This window comes from Euprymna scolopes, chromosome 3 (assembly GCF_053919585.1).
Source record: "Euprymna scolopes isolate OS-2025 chromosome 3, ASM5391958v1, whole genome shotgun sequence".
In the NCBI taxonomy this organism is placed as follows: domain Eukaryota; kingdom Metazoa; phylum Mollusca; class Cephalopoda; order Sepiida; family Sepiolidae; genus Euprymna; species Euprymna scolopes.
Genome location: NC_136484.1, coordinates 32,870,469 through 32,884,867, shown reverse-complemented (window position 1 = coordinate 32,884,867; position 14,399 = coordinate 32,870,469). Strand labels below are relative to the sequence as shown.

The 14,399-nt window shown below is 33.0% G+C and overlaps 1 protein-coding gene across 1 annotated transcript in view; it reads right to left on the bottom strand.

Annotated features, from left to right (window-relative positions):
- LOC145254550 (V-type proton ATPase 16 kDa proteolipid subunit c) overlaps nt 1-14,399 on the bottom strand; it is a 31,288-nt gene that overhangs the window by 16,585 nt on the left and 304 nt on the right. The gene's annotated exons all lie outside the window — the stretch shown is intronic.

Here is a 14,399-nt window from a genome sequence, read left to right as displayed (position 1 = left end):
AATGTTCTTTTAGATATAAAAAAAAAAAAAAAAAAAAAAAAAAAGTCGATAAGTATTAAAATGTATCAATCAAAAACTCGTGTATTTCATTAAAAGAATTAAAAAAAAAAAATCGATGCAGCTGATTTTTGTTCTGGGGGGGGGGAACTTAGTAAAAAAGTGCGTTTCCTTTTTAACTATGGAGGATGAAAAATACTAATTTTGGTAAAAAAAAAAAAAAAAAAAAATTATGTCCCTTGGACGAACATGTATTTCAGAAATGGAATTTTAGCAGCAGCTCTTTAGAGCTTCTTCGTGCAAAACACGTTGCGAAAATGCGATTTTCTACGACCCTCGCTTTAAAAAAAATCCTTTTATTTAAAAATAAATACATGGCATTTAAAATATAAATATGGATAAATTCTTAATGAAGGATGGAACTACCCATTTAATAGTATATATTTTTTTTAAGTGATTTTTTTTTGGCATATATATATATATATATATATATATATATATATATATATATATATATATACACATATATATACACACACACACAAGTCAAAATGTGATTTTTTTTTTTTTTTTTAAAAACAGCTTAAAAAAATACTGCATATTAATATACTGTTATTTTTTTAAAATTCGGTCTTTGCTCCTTTAATTGAAAACAAAAAATTAGGGGTTAAATTACATTTTTTAATTAGTTGTAAGCTTCGAAAAATAGTAAGTTAAATTAAAGTTCTGATCATTATTAATGGCCACTTTCTGATACACCTACAGTAGGACTCGTATTGTATTCTGTTTAAAATAACGGACCTATTAACATGAAGGGGGGGGTATAAAAACTTCTGTACTTTCATAGCAATTTAAGATACAATAAAAATTAGATTAATTTGAAAATTTTAAATATCTACACGGCCCCGTATATGCATATATTTAATAGGATAGTGTGCGTGTTATTTTGTGTGACGTTTACATCAGAGTGACTTGTTTAATTGTTATGGACTTCCATTTCATCAAGATCTTAGTTTCGATTCAAGCTGATGCACCAAAGTCATATGGATATTTTATTTTTGACATCACAACTTTATTTTATATATATATATATATATATATATATATATATATATATATAATCGATGGAACATTAACTATGATATATACGAAATCTGCAAAAAAATATTTAAGCATACTTTATGACCGGACTACACCGGGTATCCCTGTTAGCTTAGATTTTTTTTTTTTTTTTTTCACATTTTCACCCCAAACAAGACATGTTGCCACTTTGATATGGGGGGGGGGGCTACTAACAGGGACCCAAGTTGCTGGGGTACTATGTAGAGCTTAGCAGCAAGATGTTTGTTCACATTACACTTGAACTTCTGTATGTCAGTACAGTTGGGGAAGCAGGAAAATGAAGAAAATTCCAAAGTCCTGCAGTTCTGGGGAAGAAGCCATTAGAGTAAAAGGCTTTCTTACATCTAGGATCTCAACTGTACAAGGGTGGGACTTTGCTGCTTGTCAGGGGTATTTCCGTCGAGGGGGTACAAGGGCTTGTAGTTTAGAGCATCTACCATTAAAATACTTGTAAAACAGGCAGAGGGATGCAACATTTTGGTGGGATAGGGGCTGAAGTTTAGAGGACAGTTTAGGACCTATTAGGTTGGTGACTCTTGAACCCTGTCCAGGAGTGAGAGACAAGTAGTAGATGCACTACCTAGATATGTGCTCATTAGTTTTCCCTCACGTGCCTGCTATAGAGAGTGGTGTCGTCGGCAAATATACCTATCTCAGACAATTTTATCAGGCAAGTCATTTATGAAAATCAGAAATAAAGGTCAAAGAATCGATCCCTGTGGCACACCCGCATTTGTATAAATTTTTTTTGGACATACGTCCATCGAGGACAACCTGGATTCTTATTTAAGAAGGATCTAATTATGCTAAGCATTCGTCCAGTAATACCATAGGATTTTATTGTCAAAATACCATCGTGCCATACCCTGTTAAAAGCCTTAGATATATCAAGGGCTACTGCCCTCCCCTGCTTTATCCAATGCTTGGTATAAACGTTCAGAGATTACAGTTAAAAGAACAGGCTTGCCTAAATCCATATTGGTGGTCTGACAGAAGTTTAGCAGCTGTGAGGTGTTGGACTAGAGCTTGATTAATTAAGGACTCAAATATGTTGGTGAAAAGAGGGAGGAGGAGGAGGAGGCTAATTTGACTATAATTTAATGGATCTGTTCTTTCAGAGTTTTTGTAAAATGGTACCACAGAAGCAGTTTTCCAGCAGGCAAGAAAGCAAGATTCATTAAGGCATTTGTTAAAGAGCTTAGAGAGAACAGGAGCAACCTCAGCGGAGCATTTTTTAATAGCACAGCCGGGATGAGGTCAAGCCCACATGCTTTTCAGGTGTCTAGTTTTTTATAATATGTATTTGGGAGGCCGTGATCTTTAGATCATCTAGCATGGTTTCTGTCCGCAGAGGAAGTCAGGGAGGAAATGGCTTGCTGGGTCCAACGTAGAGTTGGAGGCAAACTGACGAACTGCGCAAACAACCTCATGATTGTTCGATAGTGGGGGTATTGTTGATTGACCATTATTTACTACACTATTGTAGATTTTCCAGAAATCACAAGTTCCTAATTTTAAGTACTTTTCCAGTTTTAATGAAAGAGCTACAATAATCAGAGTATCTGTTTGGCCAAGATCAAAGTGTAGTATCTGTTCTTCAGATGCAGCACTCCATTTCTCCTTCTTTCAGTGGAGGAGAAATCCTTCATGACTGAGACAATATTTTTGTACCTTTTCTCCGTTAAAAAAAAAAAAAAAAAAAAAAAAAAAAAAAAAAAAAAAAAAAAAGACCCTGGTGTGTAACTGTCCCGTGGGGAGACATTGTAAATCAGTACAATAATCAGAGTATCTCCATTCATGCTAAACATCTACAGAATGCCAACATTATATTACATATGAACGAGTCCCTTGTGGAATTTCCATAGGTCCCGCTAGTTCTGTATAAATAGAGAAATTTATGTTCAGGAACCGTGTGTTTAAAAACAGAAATTAAATAAGCAAAGGGAAAATTGATAACCTAATTTTGTTATTTTTTTTATGGGGAGAAAAAAAAAAAAAAAAAAAAAAATGCATCTATGTTACCGCCCGAAATAAACCCATTCTTAACATGGAGGGTGTTTTGTAAAAATTGTTCGTGAAAATAGCGAAATCCAAAATATTGAGTTACAAGTAAAACTTCAAATGATATCTACTTAAGTCATGTCGCAATAATTAACATATCCAAAAACTACGAAAAACACCAAGGTAAAAAAACTTATTGGTACTTATGCACTTATTAGAGTGCTTAACATTTAGAAAGCCATTCTTAACATTGAGAGGGCGTTAAAGAAAAGCACAGTAACATGTGCATAATCACGAATTAATGAAAACAGTTTTCGAAGACAATTAGTGAAAATTCAAAAAATAGTTCGATTACTAAAAGTATCTGAAAACTAGCAAATTATCAATTTAATGGAAATTGATGCACGTGACCCCCCCCCAGTTTTCCTTTTCAACTATTTCTGCAGATCGATTGAACACTACCACAAGAAAAAAAAAAAAAAAAAAATGGGCAGCCACTTAGGAAATCGACCCCCCCCCCTAAATTCCACAATTTAGACCTTTTCACGTTAATCTCATCGACTACAAGCTTCACTTTTCAATTATAACGTTCTACTAAATTGAGCAGGTACTTTGTGGCAATCACCGAGAAACCAGTGTTTATCCACCCCACAAGGAGAAAATAAAAAACTGGAATTTAGGTGGGGATCAACCCCCCCCCCCAAGAGTTGGAAGGGGGATTGAATTTCATAAATTGACCCCCTATTTTTTTTTTAAGGATAGTCTTGCTTTGCCGTTGCTTCCTTGAGTTGGGGGGGGGGGAGGGGGCACAAAAATAAAATGGAACGAAATTTAAATTTCCGTTCCATTTTTGGAACTCGTGACTTGTCTCCCAATTTTCGTCTGCTAAAATTTTAATCCCTTAATTACGAGCGTCAATAAAGTAACCCATTCATTCAAGTGTCACTTATGAATTTAGCCGAATTAAAAATTACTTAAGCAGTGCACTTATGTGTCTGGACTGGCGATTGTTTTGTAACTATTCTGTACTTTCGCCTAACAATTTAATAATCAAAAAGATTTATTTTTTTGGCGGGGGGGGGGGGGATTGAATTAACTAGAATACAAGACCGTTTGAATAAATTCATAAGGATTTAAAATTGTAAAAAACAATTTTCAGTTGTGGGCACTCGTTACCGAACTGTATTGTAACTATTTTGTACTTTCATCTAACAATTTAATAAACAGGTATTGTAAAACTTGAATTTAACTTAATACTATTTAAAAAATAACACGATAACATCATCAGTGCATAAGCACCAGCACCACTTTATTTTACATATTTTTCCAAAGTACCGTTTGAATAAATGGATTTAAATTTAAAGTGTTGTGTAATTATGTAATGACTGAGCCATGTAGGTAGGAAAGTAACTTTTAGTCATGGTAACATTCGTTTCATTTGACTTCTGCAACATCTATTCAAAAGGAACAAGCGAGTTTATTTTCAACAGAAAACATTTTAAATTCGAATGCACTCAATTCAAAGAATTGACAAGTAGTAAAATTTTCCAAAGAACAATTTATCAACAGATTTTGTGAAAATAGCGAATAATTCCACCCCATCTTTCCAAGCTTATAACTCCTCGAAAAATGCAATTCAAACCCTAATTTTTTTTTTTCAATTAAAGGAGCAAGGACCAAGATTTCATTAAAAAAAAAACGTGTTTTTTTTTTAAAAAGGTTTTAAACTTCGGACTTTACAGGTAAAATTCTACGAGAACACGATGTCCGTTTTTTTTTTAAATTTGAATATATTATGTATTGACCTTTTCTCTTCAATTTGTGAGTAAATAATTATGTACTTATCCGGGTCTAAATTAATTATTATTAGACATTTATAAAATTGGAGGCGTGAATTATTCGACCCCCTGTCTTTCCAAGCTTATAACTCCTCGAAAAATGTAATTCAAGCCCTAATTTTTTTTTCAATTAAAGGAGCAAGGACCAAGGTTCCATTAAAAAAAAAAAAAGAAGAAAAAACAAATAACGTGGTTTAAAAAAAAGGTTTTAAACTTCAAACTTTACAGGTAAAATTCTACGAGAACACGATGTCCGTTTTTTTTTAAATTTGAATATATTATGTATTGACCTTTTCTCTTCAATTTGTGAGTAAATAATTATGTACTTATCCGGGTCTAAATTAAGTATTTACTTTGTAATAGACACTTAAAAATTGGGATGGGGGGGGGGGACCGTGAATAAAAAAAAAAAAAAACGTTTGTCTAAAATATTATATTCGATTTATTGGAAAGAACATAAAATTTCACACTGACCCTGAAAATATCGTAAAAATAGAATCAATAGAAAAATTTTGATAGATTTTTAAAGTTTAAAGATTGAAAAATATTGAGTTCGGAAAATTCATTACTGTTTAAAAAAAAAAAAAAAAAAATTTCTATTACTTTTAAAACAACTGTAATAGTTTATTTTGGAAGTATAATCCTTAAAAAAAATACATAACCCACTTTTAACAGAGAAATTCCGAGATTTTTATATTGTATTCGCAGTTTCGTGTTAGGGGTGTCAAAAATTCCTACAAAAATTCTGATACTTCTAAAGGAACACGTATTTAGTTAATTTACATAAAATTCTGCAATAAAATGTAATGTTGAGGGGTAAGTCTGTGCGACCGTATTGTCGCCACATGCACTTCTATTATCGTGATATCTTGTTTATTAAATTGTTAGATCAAAGTACAGATGGTTACAATACACTCGCCAGTTCAGTGTGAACACAAATGAAATTGTTATAATATTCAAATTTTACGATCTTTTTATTAATTTGCTAGGTGAAAGTGCAGAATAGTTACAAAACACCGCCAGCCCCGTAACAAATACATAAGTATCAATAAAGTGATTTTTAATATCGTATTCAGCTAAAGCGACACTTGAATGGTTTATTTTATTGACGCTACACCGTAATCACGCGATTAAAATTTCGGCAGACGAAAAATTGGGAGACAAGAGTCATGATGAGTTCTTCCAGAGAAGAAAAAAAAAAATTACAATTTATATTTTGATACATCCTAATTTTACCTTTAAAAAGGAATTTATACAATTTTTTTTTTTTTTTTTTTTTTTTTTAAATATTTGTGTTATTTATATACTCCGAACTTCATTTTCTTGTTTAGAATCTAGATTGTAAATAAAAAAAAAAAAAAAAAAAAAAAAAAAAAAAAACCCGGGAAGTGGGGTAGACCCCCCTCCGAAATCAAATTCATAGACCTATGGTTAAAGGCTATCGTAAACTAGTTCAAGAAATGGAGGGGGGGGGGGTTGTTTTACAGCATATCCACCCTTTTCAAGTTATTTAATGCCAAATCAGTAATCACGTTATTTTGGAAATAGTATTCATGTATGCATCCAGTTATTTTGTAGAAGACTTTCAAGCTCTTTGTGTCTTCAATCGCTAGTTTACAGTGTTTGGTGTGGTTTTATAAATTTTAACGTTTTTGCTCCCTGCTCTGCATGTTTTATACATTTTAAGTTAAGAAACCAGTCAAAAAGTGGGGAGATAGAAAGAGAATGGGGGAAGGTGGAAGAAAAAAATAGGGTAGAACAGTTTTGCAAAAGGAAGCAGAAAAAAAAAAAAAAAAAAAAAAAAGCAATGTTAGGTGGATTTTCTCCCAGGAAGCCAATATCTTCAGACAACCTGATCTGGTAGCAACCAGAAATGGAGGGGGGGGGGATCGATTTACTAGAACGTTGCATGTGAAATCGAACCCCCTTCCAAATCTTTAAATACGGATTTTTTCTTCAATTTTCCTTTATAATCTGGTAGCTTAGTGTCCAATCAATAATCCGCAGAAATAGTTGAAAATGACGAAAAAGGAGAAATGTGTAAAGGGGGCGCGAAAAGTTCACGTGAACTCTTAATTTTCGCTTACGGGCCAAGATCAGTGTAGTATGTTCTGATGCTCTACACTTCGTATTTTCTTGGACAGTGTAGGAGAAATCCTTCGTGACAATTTTAATTCTTGTTCCTATTCAGGAGCTGAATTTCCCCACATTAAAAAAAAAAACGACCTTGTGTCTAACTGCTCGTGGGGAGGCAAGTAAATAATTTTCTTCGAAAAACACCTTTCTAGGGCAATTGCTTGACATATCTAAGGCCTTTCATAGGGTATGGCATAAAGGTTTACTTCACAAGATCTCTAGCTATGGTATAGCTGGAAATGTCTTCAATTATTAAATCATTTCTTTCTGATAGGTTCATAAGAGTAGTAGTTGAGGGGCAAAAATCAGAAGCTTACAGTATTAATGCTGGAGTCCCTCAGGGGTTCATCCTGGGCCCAACTATTCCTGATCTACATTAATGATCTTCCAAATCACATCCTTACATCATTTGTAGACATTTATGCTGATGACTACCATTTATTGTAGCACATCTAAGACAGTAAACGACCAAGTTCTCTGCACATGGTACAATGGGGAAAGGAGTGGTTGGTTACTTTTAATGCATCTAAAACCAAGCTTCTCTTTACATCAACATTCTGATCCACATCTGGCATCAATTAAAATAATTGGCTCTAGTTTTCAGGAGGCCTCAAGTTTTGACAAGCTTCTGGGCTTGACCGTTACTCCTGATCTTAAATGAAACACGTACATCAAATCTGTTGCCAAGGCCGCTGGAAAAATGGTGGGATCTTTCTATCGATCCAGTAGATCGATCACTGATGTAATTCTCTATATAAGAGCCAGGTAAGTCCAAGGATGGAATACTGTTGCCACATCTGGGCAGGAGCTGCTAGAAAGGACTTGTCCTGCCTTGATAGAGTTCACAATAGACTTCGTAGCCTCGTAGATGTCCTTTTCTCTTCCCTGCAACCTCTATCTAACAAGAGACGTTGCAAGTTTGATATATCGTTATTTTCATGGAAAGTGTTCGACTGAGCTTCAGTCTATGGTACCCCACTTTTACAAGAAACACCCGTCTAGCTGAAAACACTATCAATAATTCCCCACTCTTATCTGTGCCTAAACGTAGATTCCATGAACAAAGCTTCTTTCTTAGAACTGCACGCCTGTGGAATTTTTCAGTTTTCCTGCTGACTACAATATGGTTGTCTTCAAGTCTAACGTAAACAAGTTCTTGATGAATCGTTCCAATATAAGTTAACACATTTACTGAATTGATTACTATATTGTCCAATTTCTACTGTACACTCTTTAACCCTTATCCTCGAGTGGCCTTTTACCTTGATAAGTGGTGATGCCTGGGTAAAAAAAAAATCTTCATTAATAGTCGAACTTTGTTTACAAAACCGTTCAGCGGAAGTAACGTCAGACGAAGGTACGGATGACCAGTTTTTAAAGCAAATATAGTTTCATTCAAAGTCTTTATTTGAACTTTCACAAAAAAAAAAAAAAAAAAAAAAAAAAAAAAATCAATGTCAAGTTTCTCCCCCCCCCCCCAAAAAAACCTTTAAAATGACTTAACGGTCTTCGGGGGGGGGGGGGGGGGTGCTGAAAACGAATATAACATTCAAATTTGGGTCAGATAAAGTAGTTTTCATATGAAGAAATTACCTTTTCAAAAAGTAGGGGATCACTTTCATATATAAATAACGTAAAATGAGCACCCACTTTCTGGCTACCTAGTAATTTCATAAGAAATTTAAATGATATTCGTTTTCAGCACCCCCGAAAACCGGCGCTGTTTTTTTTTAACTAAGAGATTCGTTCATTATTTTCATCTCAATTGAGGACACTAATAATGCTGTCAGTAAGCTTACGAGCGGTTTACAGAAACCACTTGTTTTTCGTTCCTTTTTTCTAGAGAGGGGTATTCAATTATAGAACTTGTATAGTTTTTAACAGGTGCTTTCTGTAGTTTAACCGTAAGTATCGTGCCGACATTAACCGAGCAGAAAAAACGCTTAATATTTCACAAAAAATTCTGTTTACATTAGGGGGAAGCGGCGAGAGGTATTGTGGCGGCCGCCACAATACCCCTTCTTCCACCGCTCCTCCCTAATGTAAACAATTTGTGAACTATTAAACTGCAGAAGCACCTAATAAAAACTAAAAGTTCTATAGAAAAAAAAAAAACAAACCCAAAAAACAAATGTTTTTGTAAATAGCTTACTGACAGCATTATTAGCGTCCTAAATGTGGATATGAAATATAAACGAATCTTAGTAAAACAGCGCCGGTTTTCCGGGGGGAAGGGGGCTGAAAAACAGTTAAATTTTTTATATTAAGAAATTACTAAGTGGCCAGAAAGTGGATGCTCATTTTACGTTAATTTATATAGGAAAGTAATCCCACCTTTTAAAAGCAATTTCTTCATATCATGAAAACTATTTGCCCCAAATTTAAATGGGATGTTTCAGCACCACCGAAACAGTGAAACACCTATACAAGTCATCATTTAAAAAAAAAAAATCTAAGTTTTTGGGGGAGTTGGAAAGAAAATTGACATGACTAAAATCAGGTATTGGTAATTTTTCACAAACAGAAAAGTTGATATTTATGAACTGTTTTTTAATTCGAGTTATATTTACGGACGGTTTTTGTTTTAAATTAAAGTTATATTTGTTTTATGCAAAAAGAAAAGACTGATATTTGATAAAACAATTCATAAACATTTATAACGGTTATAAAAAAAAAAAGAAAAAAGCTAAATTATAGTGTTAATCATCCGTACCTTAGAATCTGTCTGACGTCATTTCCGCCGAATGGCTTTTAAAGCCAAGTGCAACTTTTAATGAAAACCCATTAATTTATTATCGTTCCTCGCAATTTTTGGATATGTTTATATCTGCGACATGGCAACTAGATACCATTGAGTGCTTATGCACTTATGTTACCGTGCTATTTTTTTAAAAAATAGTATTAAGTTTTGTTATTGAATTGTTAGAAATTACAGAATTATAGAACACCCTGGTAATTCACGGGGATGACCACTGGACCTTGCGTAAACGGTTTTATTTTTAACGACTGCTCCCTGAAATGCGCAAAAGGTTTTCACTTTCGTATACAATGTTTCCTCCACTAAATATTTTTATTTAGTGCTGCTACATTTATTTTCATATTCAAATAATGCTTTTGGCCTCACAGTACTTCAAGTTTCCGTGATTAAATAAACCAATGAACCCTTTTGCGCATGCGCTTTCAGGGAGCAGTCACTAAAGTCAGCAAATAACCATTTACGCAGGGTCCACGTTCCCCGTGAAGAAGCGCCAACACCCTCCCCAAATTAAGTATGCCTTTCTAAATAACCTTATTTCAGCACGGTAACACAAGTAACTTTGGTTTTACCTGAAAAGTAATATTTCGAATTTCGCCATTATAATAAACTAAATTCTATACTTGCACCTAACAATTCAAAAACATCGTAAAACTTATATATATATAAAAAAAAACCCAAAAAACTTGTAGCCGACCTACAACTCCGCAACTAGCCTTTGTAAACACAGGGTGATTAAACTTGGAGATGAGAGCTAGTAAAGCAAATACTTATAAAAAGCAGATGTCACAAGATCATATTGTAATGAGGAAAATGGGGAAGACCCCCCCCTTTTTTTTTACAAGTAAAATTGGCAATAAATTGACAGTAACAAGTGAAAACCAGACGAGAACGTTTTGTCAAAACATTCATTGGATGTAGAAGATTTGACTCAACAGGAAATATTGTAAGAAAAGCGAGAAACAAGTGGGACTACACATGGTCTGAACGACGAAGTGGCGGTAGCATAGAACACGGGGGATGGGGGGAACCAAGTAAAGTAAGACGGGGGGGGGAAGGTAAGGATACAGGATGGCTCATAGGTTCGCCATAACTAGTACGACCATCAGTAATTTGTCAATTAAAAACAGAAAAACTAAAACAGCTGTGAAAATTTATTTAACAGACTTAAGCATGGCATTCAAATAAAACTATAAATTTAAGAGATTGCTTGCTTTTTGTAACCCCTTCGTAGTTCGTACTACACAAGTCTAACCAAAGTGCGGGAGTTATTTGCATACGAAGATTAAGTACTCCTTAGATGCAAATATTGATAATTTAGGTTTAATTAATAGATTTACAAGATTATTTTTTTCATAACGAAATAGGAATTACATAAATCGATGTTTTTGTGTCTAATCCTTTTGATTAGGAGCAAAAATATACCCTCTGAAAAAAAAAAAAAAAAAATAGAACAAATTAGGAAAAACAAAGCTATTCAAAATATAGCTTTGCGTCAAGGGTCCCCTCCCTTGACGCATCTTTTCGGTACACGGCCAGAGGAGGATAAATCATTTTAGAGAAAAAACAAGTCATTCAAGAAATTCCCTTTTGTCGAAACTGAACCGCCACCCCTACAAAAAATAAAATGAAATCAAACCCTTGTGTTTAACTGACTCGTGGGGAAAACAAATACAAACTGTGCCCCTCATTGTTTAAAATACGTAAGAGCGAATTCGAATTACAAGCAAAAATACAATTTAGCTTGTAACTTTTTTTTTTTTTTTTTTTTTTTTTTTACTCCAGATAATTCATGTAAATGAAACTGGTATTTTAATCGTTAAAAACCAAACAAAAAACTCGTGACAATTTTAAATCAGACTTTGGACCCACAAATGGCATTTTTGCAATATGGCTTCAATACTGACACGTACATTGAAAAGAACAATTGAAATACGAAACGGGTTCAATGCTTAAGTTAGAGGGGAAAAATTTTGCAAAATACGGACCATACTTTTATAAATAGGATTTTTAAGTTAAATTTCTATGGTATCTTTTATTTATTAAATTATGAGGCGAAAGTACAGTTAAAAAACACCCATCGCCATATTAAGAATGGTTTCTTAACGTTATTTCAGCACGGTTCGTATTTTGTAAAGTACTAATAATTTCAAAAGAAATTATAAGTACAAGATGGCAATAAAAAACTGTCAGAAGAGAAAAAATTGTCTATACAAATTCATAAACTAAACCTCTTCACATGAATTATTTGAATTTTATATACAAAAATAAAGAATTCATACAAAAAAGTTACAAAATCGAATGATATGGTGATTGATTTTATGTAATAAGATCAAGGGGGAAGGAAAGAATTTAGGATTTCAATTCTCTAAATTGAAGAGTAATTATGAATTAAATCGACAATTTAAAACATTCTAACAATAAAAGACATTCGATTAAAATGAAATCCAAGAAACAAAGATAAAAACATTGAAGAAAAAGATCAAGGAAAGACGAATGTTGCAGAACGTGTGGGCGGCTGTAATTTATATAAATACCTGAAGTCCTTCAAATCGTGATTATGTTTCGTATTTGAAGTAGTAAAATTAAATGAATATCTATCGTTAAACATTAAATTGTACAAGTCTAAGATAATTTAAAATTTTATAAAACAATTTAATTTTAGTCAACCACACCGACGCAACGCATTCTTTCAGTTCCCATCTTAAAAGATTAGAAGAAATTATAAAAAGAATAGACGAAGATGGCCCCTTTTGCGAAAAAGTTTGGATTAGAAATAGTTTAATTTAAAGTCTAATCAAATTCTTCAAATAAAAATAAAATTAGGGTGAGGAAATAAATTAATATTCATTCTTCCATATTGATTTTAGCTTTTTTTAAGATCGAACGATACCATCCATCAGAATCTTGTGTATTTCTTTAAGCAGTTTATGAATATTTCAGTTTGTGTGAAATAAATTAGTTGGAATTTGCTCTGAAATGGCCACAAATTTTAAAACATTTATGTAGGTATCTCTTGTATTATTTTCAACTTTAAAAATCTTAAACTATGAAACATACAGATCGAATGCTAAATCTCATTAGACAGTCCAAAGTAGATCTTTCTCACCATAAAATTTGAATTCATCTCGTTTGTGAATAAAATAGCTTATTAGGATTAAGAATCCTTAAGCAATTTCGTTTTTTTTTTTTTTTTTTTAAAGCAGGTCATTTAAGAAATTAAACAATTTAAATGTTAAGATCCGATAAATGAATTAAGTGCGTAGTATCTTTATTTTGATAATTTTGCCAACATGAAAAAGTTATTTTCGTTGGTAAAAATTACAAAACCATTTAAGTGTCAACGTGTAAAAACTCGAGTTAATATAAAAAGAATGTTACTTAGACTCTGCCGAACTAAAATTTAGAAACCCATTCTTAGAGATGGCGATATTTTTGGTACTTATGCTCGTATGTTACCGTGCTAAAATAACGTTATTTAGCAAGCCATTCTAAAACAGAAATTTAACTATTCTGTACTTTCACCTAACAATTTGAAGATATCGTACAACTCGAAAATACGGTTAAAAAAATAGCACAGTAATACGAGTGCATAAGCACCTATTTTGACGGAACTGAACGAGAATCACCCCTTATTTTTATGTTTTAGTATGTAGTATATAGTTTGAAGTTGAGTGTTTATTCTGAAAGCCGTTCTTAACATGGGAGGTTAGGGATGTTTATACATTGGATTAGGTAGTAAAAAAAAAAAAAAATACTAACTTCAGAATACCGGTTAAAATTATGGGGGTGAGGGAAGGTCAATTTTTTTTTTTTTTTTTTTTTAATTTAAAAGTAAAACATTTCATAAATATATTTTTATTCTAAAAGAATAAAAAGACTTTCAGCCGACACAATTAAATAAGGACTCAAAGGTTCCTTAAGACATCGTAAAATTTAGTTTTTCGTTTCAGGAACTCGGGTTTCATTTTATGTCATTGCCTTTCCGGACGCTATAAATCATGACCGGATTTTAACCAAATCAGCCATTGGGACTGATCTGAACAAGTACTAAAATACTTTGTGGGGGAAAAAAAAAAAAAAAAAAAAAAAGTCACGTAAAACAGGGGTGGGGTTCAGTTCGCTATTATTCTATAGATGAACGTTCACTTTATAAAACTCTACAAATATCCCTACCCAATCCTTTATAAATTTAATTCGAGGTTTACGTTCTTTCCACATCTATTGGTATTTATTTATTTATTTATTTTTTTACGAGATTAGCCAGCGTAGTATAAACACCCTCAACGTCCATGTTAAGAACGGCTCTCGGAATAAACACCCTACCGCGAAAGCCGTTCTTAACATGGCGGGTGGGTGCTGTTTATACTACGCCGAGTAGTGTTGTAGAATACGTATTTACTTTTACAGATTTCGATATTTTTTGGAGATAATTTACGTCGTCAAAAGTGACCATTTATTTAAGGTAAACTTGATACTATAAAATATACAAGAAGCATACAAAACAAAATTGACGTTCATTAGCTACATTGTATTATATCGAAATATAA